Here is a 15,756-nt window from a genome sequence, read left to right as displayed (position 1 = left end):
ACAGTCAAAGTCCAGGACTACGTGCTGAGGGACGCTCTCGAGCTTGGGGCAGCCGCTGCAAAGGCACAATGGGGAAAGGCCACCATTTAAAGCCTTTCAATCAAGACAGACCGAGGGGCCAGTAACTATAAAAAACCTTCGCAGTGCGTAACTGTGTGCAACTCTGTAAAAACAGCACACAGTGAAATGTGACGAATGTATATAGTTTGTCGAAGAACTGAACTGTAATAAATGTAATGTCTTGGAACTGAGCACCGTGAAGTATTGTAAATATGACTTTTTATTTGCAATCTTTGTAATTATTGGAAATGTTGTTTCTGCAATGGTTTATTTCAGAATATTTACGAATAAAGCATATTGTTGAAATAATAAAAAAAAGTACTTCAAACTATCGCTTCTCAGCCTTTTGGCTAAGATCAAGTGTAATTTTGGCATTCTGCACTTGGTTGAAGTCATGAGGTTACATTGAGGCTTCATTTGAAGCAATTTTTTAAAGCGGCATCCAGGCCTTTTGGCTAAGATGCAAATGAGATCAAGCCTTGGAGAATGCCTACTCCAATCAGCTTGGATCATGTAGATCAAGCCCAAGACAGGAAGCGGCCAGCCTACCTTGTCATCTTGGATCGGGAACATCTCATTTGCTGAGACTCTGAATTAGACTTTGATTGGATTGAATTGAATATAAACAAAAAAAAAGTAGTTCAAACAAACACCAAGACCTGGGTTGGCTGGTAGTGAGAAGGGCACTTCACATCAGATCCTCCATGTACCCTCGAGGTCTCAACACCACCACACGCTGCCCTCAAAGCAGTGGGGGTGGGGGATGAGATGAGATGATCGCACACCTCCTTGTGGAATGTGTCTTTGCAAAGAAGATCTGGAGTGAGATGCAGTGGTATTTGTTGAGGTTCATCCCGAGCAGCTCGGTGACGCGGGACTCTGTGCTCTACGGGCTGTTTCCAGGGATACATAATGAGGCAAATATCAACTGCTGCTGGAGGGTTATCAACTTGGTGAAGGATGCTTTTTGGTCCACCCACAACTTGCTGATCTTCCAGTGCAAAGAATTGTTCTTGAACGAGTGTTGCAGACTGGCACATTCCAAGGTAAAATAAAGTTAAAGTAAAGTCAAGTTTATTATTAGTCACAACTAGGCTTATATCAACACTGCAATGAAGTTACTATGAAAATCCCCTAGTTGCCACACTCCGGCGCGTGTTCGGGTACACTGAGGGAGAATTTAGCATGGCCAATGCACCAGGACTACGTGCTGAGGGACAGCCTCAAGCTTGGGGCAGCCGCCGCAAAGGCACAAGGGGGAAAGGCCACCGTTTGAAGCCTTTCGAACAAGGCCGACCGAGGGGCCAATAACTGTAAAAAAAGCCCCAGACTGTGCAACAGGGTGTGACTGCGTAAAAGAACCACACGGTGCATTGTGATGAATGTATGTAGTTTGACAAAGAACTCTGAACTGTACTGGAATGTATGAAGCATCTTGGAACTGAGCGCTGTAAAATTTGGAGCGAAGGAAATTGTAAATATGACCGTTTTTCACTCTCTGTAATGATTGGAAATGTCTTTTTTATAAAGTCTTTTCAGATTATTTATGAATAAAGTATATTTTTGAAATAAAAATAATAAAATAAGTGCTTTACAACCCATTTATAAAGCACTGGCGCAGAGTGCTTAATGCTGTTTGAAATCATGATTAGCCGTGTGAGATGAAGGCAGGGTACTGGCCCAGGAGAGTGGATTCCAAAATGGCAATAGTAGTTATAAATCTGGTTTACATACTAATTGCGTCATGATCCATTGCAATGAATGTAGCTGGGAAAAGTGCGAAACTCTTGTCAACAAGATGTCATCCCAATCGCAAGTGTGTGGACCCCACAATGAGACCTTCTGTGGAGTCTAAAAAAAACCCCAAGTACTGTGTGCCCACATCATCTCCAAAGGACAGAGAGAAATGCAAATTACCTTCAAGTCTTACCTTTATGCCTTCAGGGCAGAAAATGAATCCTGCACAAGTGAAGTTCTGCCAAGATTGGCTATTCCCTCATCTTAATTAGTCTGCTGAACTATCAGATACATTATAACAAGGAGAACTTCAGGCGTCGCTGACATTTGCAGTTGTTAAAAGAAAAAGAAAAGGCGCTGCTTTTATCAGACACTGAACTCAGTGGGTACTTAAATTTGAAGCTATTCAGGAAAGAGCAACCTCAGCAAGGGATGATCTAGCCACTTGGGTCAGTCAAACTGAGCCATTGTATGAGATTTTGAAATACAATCAATAGGTTCTGGGATGAAGGCTAAATCCTTTCTTCCTTTTTCTTGCCACTTTTCCAAGGTTGATGTATTTCAGTTTGTGGAAAGCTAAGGTTGTCCTTTCACCATTCCTCACCTCCCACCCCATCTCAGCACTCCATAGTCCCAGAGGGGACCATGGGTTTAATAACGGGAAACTTTCACAGTAAATCTAATCTTAGAAGTGCACCTGAAGATTCTTGTCGCAACAACAGGGAAATTTGTGTCCATAGTGTAATGGAAATGGTGCGACGGATGCCATGGGTCTCCCAGGTCAGGGGAATGCATGTCCAATCCTTTCCACTGCAGTCTGCATGGTGGATAGGCTGCCCACACAGGCATCTTCTGTACATGTGGAACCCTCTGAACTGTTGCAGTCACATCAGCTGAATTGACGCTCTGTTTACGAACTTGGACTAAGAAGATCCATTCACCAGATTAAACAAGGGGCGGTAAGGTGGCACAATAGTTAGCACAGCTGCCTCACAGCACCAGAGACCTGAGTTCAGTTCCAGCCTTGGATGACTGTATGTGTGGAGATTGCGCCTTCTCCCCATGTCTGCATGGGTTTCCTCCGGGTACCCTGGTTTCCTCCCACAGTCGAAAGATGTGCAGGTTAGGTGGATTGGCCATGCTAAATTTCCACTTAGTCTCCCAATATGTGCAAGTTAGATGTGTAAGATGTGTAGGCATCTGGAGCACCATTTCCACGACACTATGGATCCAAATCTCCCTGTTGTTGCGACAAGAATCTTTAGGTGCACTTCTAAGATTAGATTTACTGTGAAAGTTTCCTGTTATTAAACCCATGGTTTCCTCTGGGAATCTGGAGTGTTGGGATAGGGGGAAGTGAGGAGTGGTGAAAGGACAACAGGGACAAAGTAGAAATGAAAGCTTCAAGTTTTTAGGTGTTCAGATCACCAACAACCTGTGCTGGTCCACCCATGCCGACACTATAGTTAAGAAAGTCCACCAGTGCCTCTACGTTCTCGGAATACTAAGGAAATTTGGCATGTCAGCTACGACTCTCAGCAACATTTACAGGTGCACCATAGGAAGCATTCGTTCTGGTTGTATCACAGCTTGGTATGGCTCCTGCACTGCCCGCGACCGCAAGAAACTACAAAAAATCATGAATGTAGCCCAATCCATCATGCAAACCAGCCTCCCACCCATTGATTCTGTTTACATTTCCCGCTGCTTCGGCAAAGCAGCTAGCATAATTTAGGACCCCCCCGCACCCCGAACATTCTCTCTTCCACCTTCTTCCATTGGGAAAAAGATGCAAAAATCTGAGGTCACGTACCAACCGACTCAAGATCAGCTTCTTCCCTGCTGCGGTCAGACTTTTGAATGGACTTACCTTGCATTAAGTTGATCTTTCTCTACACCCTAGCTATGACTGTAACACTACATTCTGCACTCTCTTATTTCCTTCTCTATGAATGGTATGCTTTGTCTGGATTGCGCGCAATAAACAATACTTTTCACTGTATACTAATACATGCGACAATAATAAATCAAATCAAATCAAATCAGGTGAGGGAGATTAGCCATGGGAAATTTGTGAAGTTATGGGGATAGAGCGGGGGAACAGGCCTTGGTAAGATACTCTATCAGAGAGTCAGTGCCGACCCGACAGGTTGAATGGCCTCATTCTGCACTGTAGTGATTCAATGGTTCTATTCTGTTAACCTGTCGCTCACCAAAGAATGTGCTTTCAGGAACAGGACCATGACAACTGTGTCAGGATAATCTTACTAATGCTGCAAGAGGTTGGCTTGGCTCTGTGACAGATATGAGCTTTCCAGGGTGACCATAAAATTCATAGGGTTCGTTATTGCAGTGACTGGGATTGCCGCAGAAAACAAAGGCAATAAAGCAATTTCCGCCACCTAGAAACGTAACAGAGCTACAATGGTCGAGGTGCATGATCAGCCACCAGGTAAATTCCTGCCTCACTTAGCCCAGATTAATGAACCCTTCAGACATACAACACGAACGGGCACGGTGCTGGTCTAAGCATCAGCAACAACCATTCAAAAAAATCAAAACAGTGCTAATATTCTCAGAGATCCTAGCCCGCTACCTTCCACCAGTGCAGTAGATGATACATCTGCAATGGGATAGGGAGCATTGTTATTCCAGATCCAGACTGATGACAAAAGATGACCTGTTTACTCTGCATCCATCTCATTAACCAACACCGAACAACTCTATGCAATGATTGAAGAAGCGAGCGCTCACAGTAACCTGGGAATGTGAGAGATTCTCTGATTCTGTATTGGGCCTAAGATCAAGATTTAAGATCAAGACCATTCATAACATTGTTGAACACAAACAAAATCACAAAGTTGATGAACCACAAGATTCATCAATTCCAATGTTTCCTCATGCAAGGCGCTATTACAGAGTCCGTTCAGGATAAATATTGGACCATAGCCAATAAACTATCCAGGATTCCTGCCAATTACCCAGTACGGGAAAATAAAACCTTCACTGCTGAAGTTGAAGATTTTACAGCCTTGAATATCAAATAATTACCAGCAACAGACCAGAAGTTGCACGAATTTTGTGTGGCCCAAAGGCAAGATAAAATGTACATCCAGATTCACGCGTACTGCCTGGGTGGATGGCCACTCTACATCCTGAGCACCCCAGCTTGAGGCAATCATTTGAACAGTCACATTGTGGACAACTTCCTGGTATACAAGAGTGTCAATACCTCAATTCTCCACCTGGAGGTCCGCTAGAGGATCCACCAAGGGCATCTTGGCATAACCAATGTTGAGCCAGGGTACTGCACTCCATATGGTGGCCAGTGATTTTGCACTCCTTCGAACAGATGTCACCAGTGCCACCCACAGACAGCAGCCAAAAGAGCCACTTCTGCCCCTTCTCCTTCCCATCAAGGCCTTGGGAACACCCTGATATGAATTTGTTGGACAATAAAGGAAAATATTTCTCACAGTAGAAGGCTATTATTTCTGCTGGATCCCCCTCAACCTTGACGCAACCCTGATTGTGCATAGGTTAGACTTTCGTCTGCTTCTGTAGCTAATTACTCCTGGGACACGTCACGAGTCTGTCACCAGGGGTTTATAGCTTGAAGGGCTTGACACCACATCAAGCATAGCCACACTGATACAGACACAGACAAACTAAGGGGAAATTTAGCATGGCCAATCCACCTGACCTGCACATCTTTGGAAGAAACAGGAGTACCCGGAGGAAACCCACGTAGACACGACGAGAATGTACAAACGCCACACAGTCACCCAAAGCCGGAATCGAACCTGGGTTCCTGGCATTGTGAGGCAGCAGTGCTAACCACTGCGTCACCATGCCATTCATTCCTGCTGGATAGAGGTACAAAAGCTACACGCCCTCATCTCTGAAGCAGTTATTACCTCCTTGAAGAAAATGTTCTCTATAAATGGCATTCTGAACATCCTCATCTCTGATAAAGTTTAAAGTTTATTTATTAGTCACAAATAAGGCTTACATTAACATTGCAATGAAGCTACTGTGAAATTCCTCTCGTGGTCCACAATTCATCAGCAAGCGCTTCCAATCCTTTGCAGTGTCATATGGATTTGTACATGCCATAAGCTCTCCAAAATACTCTCAGTCTCATGGAGAAACTGAGTGAAGAATGTGCATTATAAAAGCCCTACTGAAGAAGAATGGTGCCTCTGAGCTCATTCTGCTTAGTGATCTCTCCATACCATTACACAATGGGCGGGGTTTTCCAGTCACGCTTGCCCCAAGACCAGAAAATCCCACCCAAAGTCAATGGACCTTTGCATGGTCTGTGTCCCACTCGCTACAATTCCTGTGGCAGACAGGATGGGAAAATTCCGCAGAATGGGGTTGTTCCATTTGAGATGCTGATGGGCTGCAAGGTTACGACACAACATCCTCTATTGCCTCACAGCTTACGACCAAATGTCACAGTGGTAGACCATAATCGAGCTAAAAAGAAGGAAGGACTCTACCGAGCTAGTCAATAATTACATTTAACCAGAACATAGGGTTCAAGACCTTCCAGTTCTGGGAAGGCAAGAGAGGGTATGGATCAGAGATCAGATCCATGCTGGTACGGGTTATTCAGAAGCTGCAGCAACCGAGGTTGTATCTGGTCAAGACACGATCCAGCGTGAGTCGAAGGAGCAGATTGGGCCTAATCTCAATGGACAGAAAACCATGGGAAGAATACCCTGAATTCCAAGAGAGCATCACACTTACTGAACCACAAATAAGGGAAACCACGAGTGATAGCCGCCACAAACTGACCTCAGGGCAACAGGATTCCCACCCACCTCGGAACAAGCTCCGTACCGGTTCAGGAAGATTGGTGAAACCACCAAAGTGAATTTCCCTCTAAGAGAAGAGACCTTGGCGGGCCAGTTTAAGGGGATATGTGTGGAATAGTGTGGGGAGGAAGATTCAGAGGGAGATGTAGGGCAAAGAGTTAACTCCACTGAGAGCAACTGAGCATGTGCACAAGGAGCTATGTCACTGATGTCTCTCACTGACAGAAGATAGAATCATCCCTACAGTGCAGAAGGAGGTCATTCAGCCCATCGAGCCTGCACCGACAACAATCCCACTCAGGCTTTATCCCCGTAACCCCATGTATTTACCCTGCTAGTCCCCCTGATACTAAGGGGCAATTTGTCATGGCCAACCAACCTAACCCACACATCTTTGGACTGTGGGAGGAAACCAGAGCACCCAGAGGAAACCCACACAGACAAGGGAAGCACATGCAAACTCCACACAGACAGTGACCCAAGGCGAGTCTGTCGTGCTGTGAGGTAGCAGAGGTAACCATTGTGCCACTGCGCCGCCCCCAGTGATGACTGAGATGACTAAGGTGACTGAGAAACTCATTAGAGAATAGCTCCAGCAATGACTCATTTAACCTTTGTAAATGGTATGTAAATAAATGTGAAGCTAACAAATGCTGAAAGAAAACATGAGAACACCCTTGCAGGTCTCAGGGTCAGATTCCAGGAGTCAATCTCCCTGATCACCTGTCCCAAATCCCTTTTACTGGTGTTCATTGTGGGCCTCCTGGTCACCCACAGAAACGGCCAGGATCTTGCATCCCCATTTGCCATTGATGCAAATTAAGGAGCACAGTGACACAGTGGTTAGTACTGCTGCCCCACAGCGCCAGGGACCAGGGTTCGATTCCCAGCTTGGGTCACTGTTGTGTGGAGTTTGTATGTTCTCCCCGTGTCTGCGTGTGTTTCCTCCGGGTGCTCCGGTTTCCTCCCACAGTCCGAAAGACGTGCAGGTTAGGTGCATTGGCCATGCTAAATTCTCCCTCAGTGTACTCAAAAAGACACCGGAGTGTGGAGACTAGGGGATTTTCACAGTAACTTCATTGCAGTGTTAATGTAAGCCTACTTGTGACACAAATAAATAAACTTAAAAAATAAGTTAAATAGTGATGGGAGCGCAAAATCCCACCAGTGCCGAAAAATGAGATTCTCACTGGCGAGATCTCGAATGTGATCATCCCTGTCACCCGCCAGTGATGTAACGGGAATGCCGCCATGCAGTGATGGGAACCCTATTTAATGACATTTAAATATTAGGAGTGGGCTTCTCCGCTGCATTGTCTCTTCACATTCAGATCTCCCCCTCATTGATGTGAAGCCACATCGGCAAGGTTACAACAGGTCTGCAGCAATGTGAATCAGGTGAAGCGAACTCTTTGGGAGGGGGTGCACAGGTATGTATAGCCCCTGAGAGTAGAGGGACATGTCTGGGCACTACCCTGGCACAGCACTCCCCCCAGAACTGGCAGGCAGTGCCAAAGGGCAGTGCTAAGGGTAGTGCCAGAGAGGACTTCCTTTGAGGAGGTCATGGGGGAGGCTCCACATGTGCATGGATGGGGAGGGGGCTCCACATGTACATCTGAAGGGGGATGTTCCCCATTTCTTGGGGTGTTCCCCATATGCGTGGGAGGAAGGAGTTCCCCATGTCCACGTGGGGATGGGGGTCTCCATTCCATGGGGGGATCTTTGTTTTCATGTTTGGTTCTGTTATATCAGGGTGCCGTTATAATAGGGCCCCAATCTCTAGAAGGCTGATGTTGCTGATGGGACAGGCTCTAACAGAGCCAGCGGAACAGCCTCCTGGATTTTATTTCCAAGTGTTTTCTCTCCTGGGCCAACAATTTAAAGGATAAACAAAAAATCTGCCTTGTGTTTGTCCTCCTGTCGACTTCATGAGTAAGATCTCCAGTGCCCTCTTAGTGACCTCTGCCCTTGTTGTTATATTTTCCATTTCAGAATTGAGCTGTCATTGAGTCAATTGTAAGACCTCCAACTAGCTCTGGAACTCACGATATACCCTGTGAATCAGTACAGTTTCCCTTTAAGGACAGACTGCCTTTAAGAGGGACAGCTGTCTGCACCCAGTGCCCTCGGTGGACACTGCTTGTCTACGTGTTGAGTGTTCAGACAATCAACAGCATGGGCTTTGCTGGAATTAACACTTCAGGCCACCACACCAAATTTACATACTGCTTGTGACCATGGCAACAGACATGCAGGTCCAAAATAGCAACCGTCCCACTCAAAAAATGATGCAGCCCAATTCTAGCCAGCAAACTTTGTGAGGGATGTGTTGGGGAATGGCAAAGGAAGTCCGTCATTTGTGTTTCGTGTCATGACAGCAAGTGGTGAGGGAAGGAACCTTTGGCCTTGTAAGGATGTGTTAACCCTTTCAGAACTGAAAGGTGGTCTTCTGCAATCATCTCTTTTTATAACTTTGTTTTCCCCGCGGGGAGATTGAGACATTTATTATCTTGACCTTATATTTCAGTTTATTTATTATTGTCACAAGTAGACCCACATTAACACTGCAATGAAGCTACTGTTAAAATTCCCTAGTCGCCACACTCCAGCGCCTGTTCGGGTTACACTGAGGGAGAATTTAGCATGGAATGTGCACCTAATCTGCACTTCTTTCGGACTGTGGGAGGAAACATGAGCACCCGGAGGAAACCCACGCAGACACGGGGAGAATGTGCAGGCTCCACACAGACAGTGACCCGTGTCCCTGGTGCTAACCACTGTACCACAGCGGTTTTGAAAAGTACAGACAAACTCAAGGTGGGTGATTTAACACCCACATTCACTGTCAGCGAGAACGGTGACATGGACACAAAATACGGCGACTCGGGAAAAGAGATTCTCGCTGGCGAGATCTCATTTCCCAAGTTTCCTCACCCCTCGCTGGTGACATCATAAATTTCACCACTCTTAAATACAATTAAAGGTTTTCCCAGACACCTTGCCGATGTGACGTTACATTGCCGCGGTTCACAACAGCTATTTTAAAACGTGAAGCAGCCGAGGGAAACAGGCTGGCAGTGCCAAAGTGTGTATAGCCGCTGGGGGAAGACGATCATGCCTGGGCACCGCCCCCACCACTGCCCTCTGGCACAGGTTAGAAATGCCAGGGTGAATCCTCTGGGGATCCACATTTGGGAGAGGCATGGTGGAGAGGGGAGAGTGCCAAGGCTTTTGAAGGGGGGGTACTTTTCAGTGATGGGAGGAGAGGGCAGTGAGGTGGGGGGGAGAGGGCAGTGAGGGAGGAGTCTGCGCTGAAGGGGGGACCTAGCATGGCAGGGAGCAGGCAATGATGGGGAGGAGCGGGCACTGAGCGGGAGGGCCAGCAGAAAGACGGGTGATGCTACCACGGTTTTTCATTTTATTCATTCATCGGACATGGGCATTGCTGGCTGGGCCAGCATTTGTTGCTCGCCCCTTGAACTGAGTGGCTTGCTAGGCCATTGCAGAGGGCAGTTGAGAGTCAACTACATTGCTGTGGGTCTGGAGTCACATGTAGGCCAGACCAGGTAAGGATAGCAGATTTCCTTCCCTAAAGGACATTAGTGAACCAGATGGGTTTTTCCGACAATTGACAATGGTTTCATGGCCATCAGTAGATTCTTAATTAGAATCAGATCGTTTTTATCACGTGATTAGTTAATTAGTTATCACGTAATGAGTTAATCAGTGAACCAGATAGTTTTTATCGAATTCAAATTCCACCATCTACCGTGGCAGGATTCGAACCCAGGTCCCCAGAAAATTAGCTGAGTTTCTGGATTAATAGTCCAGCGATAATACCACTAGGCCATCACCTCCCAGCTGTTGTGTTAGAGAGTTCAGAGCCCCTGATAATTGTACAGCCGGGGATGAAAGCCTCTGATAATCATCGAACCTACAGCACGGAGACAGGCCCTTTGGCCCAAACTGGTCCATGTTTAAAGATGGCGCCCTGATCTCTGTGGAGCCGGCCTTGCTGGTTCTATCAGGCCCCGCCCTGCCAGAGTGACAGCATGAACCTCGTCCCCAGTTGTTTTTTGTCAGAGTGGCTCAAGATCTGGTGTGAAAACCCGGCAGTGACTCTGGAGCGATGCACGCCCGTTTTCAGTCGGAGCCTGGCACTCTGGCAAATCGTTGGAAAATTCCGCCCAAGGTTGTTTTTCAATAAAAAGATGAGTTTCCTCCCTCAAAAAACTTTCTCTTCAGGTTACAAAAATAAAATTCCACACCATCCTCTGCTTGTCAGCATGAGGGAAATATTCGGAGTGACATTTATGATTGCCAGCAGTGACATATGTGCAACTCATTTCAATGAATGAAGCCGCATTTATTTTTAAGCCTTTTCGCCCTGTGGCTGTTTCAATTTTCAATTCCCACACTTTCTATTGGATTAGAAGCAACCTTTAACGGCAACTTGCAGCCAATGAACAGCCAATATTTTGTAAGTAGTTCTCACCTCCACAAATTGGCAGGGAAGGCTAAGAGGAAGAAGGAGGTAATTGATTTTAAAATGATTTTCTTTCTTTGAGGTAGCAAAGTAAAGATAAAAAACATAAAAGTGTATGAAATAGGAGCAGGAGCAAGCCGTGCTACCCCTAAAGCCTGCTCTGTCATTCATAGAATCATAGAATCCTACAGTGCAGAAGGAGGCCGTTCGGCCCATCGAGTCTGCACTGATCACAATCCCCCATCCCCATAACCCTGTGCACTTACCCGAGTTAGTCCCCCCGACACTAAGGGGCAATTTAGCATGGCCAATCCACCTAACCCGCACATCTTTGGACTTTGAGAGGAACCGGAGCACCCGGAGGAAACCCATGCAGACATGGGGATAATGTGCAAACTCCACACAGACAGCGACCCAAGCCGGGAATCGAACCCGGGTCCCTGGAGCTGTGAGGCAGCAGTGCTAACCACTGTGCCACCATGCCGCCCCCTGTGCTGTATTAATTAAGATCATGACTGTTCTGGTTATGGTGCCATGGTGGCACAGTGGTTAGCACTGCTGCCGCACAGTGGCAGAGGCCCAGGTTCGATTCCCGGCTTTGGTCACTGTATGTGTGGAGTTTGCACATTCTCCCCGTGTCTGCGTGGGTTTCCTCTGGGTGCTCCAGTTTCCTCCCACAGTCCAAAGATGTGCAGGTTAGGTGAATTGACCACGGTGGATTGCCCCTTAGTGTCCCAAGATATGTAGGTTAGCGGAATTAATGGGGTAAATGTGTGGGGCTACGGGGATAGGATATGGGTTGTGCCTGGGTAAGATGCTCTGTTGGAGAGTCGGTGTAGACTCAGTGGGCTGAATGGCCTGAATGGAGTCCATTCACCTGATGAAGGAGCAGAGCTCCGAAAGCTCGTGATTGCAAATAAACCTGTTGGACTTTAACCTGGTGTTGTGAGACTTCTTAATGTATTCATTGTGATCATGGCTGATCACCAAATTCCATATACTGATCCTTCCCCTTCTCCCCAAATCTCTTGATCCCTTTAGCCCAAAAGCTATATCTAATTTCTTCTTGAAATCACACAACGTTTTTGCCTCAACTACTTTCTGAGGTAGGGAATTCTACACATTCAACACTCACTGGGTGAAGAAATGTCTCCTCACCTCAGTTCTAAAAGGTTTACCCTTTATCCTCAAACTATAACCCTTAGTCCTGACTCCCCCACCACTGGGGATGTGCAAACTCCACACAGACAGTCATCCAAGGCCAGAGTCGAATCCGGATCCCTAACGCTGTGAGGCAGTAGTGCTAACCGCTGTGCCACCATGCTACTACAACTGGATTAGGCCAGAAATCTTGCACACTGTTTGAGGAGAACCCCCACCCCCACACCAATCTCACTCCCCACCACAACCACCCTCCCCCTGGCCATCCATGGCACCTTGAATCTAATCCATTTTCTTGGATTAGACACATTCCCCATGCAGGATGTGTGCAACCATGGGAAGGAAGAGGAATTATCCAGGCATTAGCCCAGTACGGTGGGCTGCTGAGATCCTTCTTATCTGGAGAAGCCTATTGCTCGGTGTTTTAAGGTCTCAGAAGACTAAGGAAATTTGGCGTGTCAGCTACGACTCTCACCAACTTTTTCAGATGCACCATAGAAAGTATTCTTTCTGGTTGTATCACAGCTTGGTATGGCTCCTGCTGTGCCCAAGACCGCAAGAAACTACAAAAGGTCGTGAATGTAGCCCAATCCATCACACAAACCAGCCTCCCATCCATTGACTCTGTCTGCACTTCCCACTGCCTCGGAAAAGCAGCCAACATAATTAAGGACCCCACGCACCCCGGACATTCTCTCTTCCACCTTCTTTCGTCGGGAAAAAGATACAAAAGTCTGAGGTCACGTACCAACTGACTCAAGAACAGCTTCTTCCCTGCTGTTGTCAGACTGTTGAATGGACCTACCTCGCACTAAGTTGACATTTCTCTACACCCTAGCTATGACTGTAACACTACATTCTGCACTCTCTCCTTTCCTTCTCTATGAACAGTATGTTTTGTCTGTATAGTGCGCAAGAAACAATACTTTTCACTGCATGTTAATACATGTGACAATAATAAATCAAATCAAATCAAAATCAAATCAAATCAAAATCAAATCAAATCAAATCAAATCATTTAAGGTACTGGAGTTCTCACCCTATGTTCTCGGCTCCACCCTCCTCCAAGAATCAGGGAAGGAAATCCACTCGTTAATATTTCAACTCATATTATTTTTTTCTAAAATGTATTTTAGTATTTGACTATTCCAGCAGTGTGGTGTATTAGTATATTTATTGCAGCCAGTTCAATTCTGTCCTTATACCAAACAGACACATGCACAAATGCGTGTGCATGCACACACATGCACAAACCACACACACACATAGAAACGCTCACACACATACACGCATATGCACAAACCACACACATGTGCACAGGCGTGCGTGCTCCTACTGTAATATCAGTGTTTGCCTCTCCATCACAATGCATGAGCTAAGAACAAACAAAACGTGTTAGCTCAGAGAGATAGGAGAGTCTCTGGAGTTTCTGTCAGCCTTAAGAATCTTCTATTTTTAGCCCTGAAAGGGTTAAGTCTTTGCAGAAGAAAAATACCAGTGGCTGATAACGTAGATATGGTTACTATGGTGATATTACCATAATAATAATTCGTATCAATCTGCTCTTTATCAATGAATTCCAATTCACCAAACAATTTCCTATTCATTTCTGTACAATCCATCTTACTCTACGTCAAACTCAAGCCAGCTGAGTAATGCCAATTTGTTCCAAAGTGTTAGAGCCAGAACGTGCTAACAGTCAATCCTCAGTCTTCACTAAGCGAACACACTTCTGCAGGGGTGGTTGGGGTCAAGCAGATACGGCCTCGAGGCTGGGTGGTGGGTGGTTGGAGAGAGCAGGGAAATCTGCCAGGGTTCCTGTTCTTGTTTGTTATCCAGTGACCTCTACTGGAAAGAGTGTGTGTGTGTGTGTGTGTGTGTGTGTGTGTGTGTGTGTGTGTGTGTGTGTGTGTGTGTGTGTGTGTGTGTGTGTGTGTGTGCGCGTGTGCACATGGGTGTGTTGTTTGTTCATGAGTGTGTGCATGTGTGTATGTGTGCATGCATGTTTGTTAGCATTTCTCTGTGTGTGTAGTTTGTGAGTGTGTATGTGTGTGTGCGTGCAAGCCTGTGTGCACATGTGTGGTTTGTGCATGTGCATGTGTGTGTGTATGTGCATATGTGTGTGAGCGTTTCTGTGTGTGGTTTGTATATGGGTGTGTATGTGTGTATATACACATGTGCCTATATATGGTTTGTGCATGTGTGCATGTGTATGTGTGCATATGTGTGTGTGCATTTTTATGTGTGCGCGCTTTGTGCATGTGTGTGCATGTATCTGTTTCATACAAGGACAGAATTGATTTGGCTGCAGTGACTCCACAATTTTACATCATTCTGCCAGTAAATCTTCGCCAGGGCTCACCCACCTTAAGTTCAGTTTACAGCAAAGCGTGGGCACTGGATGAAAACACTGACGCGATTGTATGTCAGACAAGATCAAGCCCCTTCAGGAGATGAGGGGAAACAATGGTTGGGTCGGGGTAGAGGCAGGGGGGGAGTGTGACAATCTAAAGCTCACTGAATACTGTCAATTTGTTATAGGTTAAAGTCCATCAAAAAACCCTGAATTTAACATCCCGACCTTTAATCTCCAGGCTCAGGTGTCAGGTACTGTCTCTATGAATACATTTACCTCTGAATAGCCTTAACACTGAACCAGTCAGATATGCAATATTTCTTAACAGTAAATTCATCACAATCTTTGACCTTCTTTTTGACATCTATCTTTTCTCATTTTCCCTGAGTCTCTATTTAATTATTTATAGAACAGAAGGTGCTTGCACCTCATGCAATGGTTGACAATGTCTCCTCTCCTGAAGGCATTGACGTATGCTGGAGACGGATCCATGGATATTATCATTGACTGACATCTCACCCATTCTTCAAGTGTGAGTCTGGACAGTGTGTGTTGGCAGGATCTTTGATAATGTGGGCCTTGCTCTGCTTATCTGATATCGCATCACACACACTTTCCAGCAGGTTTCGCGATGTGTGTCAGGAATCATGAATCCTGACTGAATTTCTTTCCCTCCCTGCTCTATCCCAAGACAATGAATGCCAATTATTGCATTCATAAAACCATCCTGGCTGAAAATAGCTAATCAAAGAACAGAGGGGGAGGCAATGGCCTGGTGGTATTATTGTTGGACTATTAATCCAGAAACTCAGCTCATGTTCTGGGGTTCTGGATTTGAATCCCACCACGCCAGATGGTGGTATTTGAATTCAATAAAAAAATTACCTGGAATTAAGATATCCATAAAACCATTATTGATTATTGGAAAAACCCATCTGGTTCACTGTTGTCCTTTAGGGAAGGAAATCTGCCTCCCTTACCTGGTCTGGCCTACATGTGACTCCAGAACCACAGAAATGTGGTTGACTCTCAACTGCCCTCTGCATTGGTTTAGCAAGCTACTCAGTTTCAAGGGCAACTAGGGATGGGGAATAAGTGCTGGCCCAGTCATTAATGCCTATGTCCCACAAATG

General features: G+C 45.9%; 1 non-coding gene across 1 annotated transcript; it reads left to right on the top strand.

Moving 5' to 3' along the window:
* The first annotated feature begins 390 nt into the window (after positions 1–390).
* Positions 391–575, top strand: LOC144479808 (U2 spliceosomal RNA). The gene has a single exon (XR_013495572.1). It is a non-coding gene; the product is annotated as a U2 spliceosomal RNA (small nuclear RNA).
* Positions 576–15,756: the final 15,181 nt, after the last annotated feature.

Source organism: Mustelus asterias, chromosome 26 (assembly GCF_964213995.1).
Source record: "Mustelus asterias chromosome 26, sMusAst1.hap1.1, whole genome shotgun sequence".
Lineage (NCBI taxonomy): Eukaryota > Metazoa > Chordata > Chondrichthyes > Carcharhiniformes > Triakidae > Mustelus > Mustelus asterias.
The sequence above is the reverse complement of the archived record's forward strand: the minus strand, read 5'-3'. Positions and strand labels throughout refer to the sequence as shown.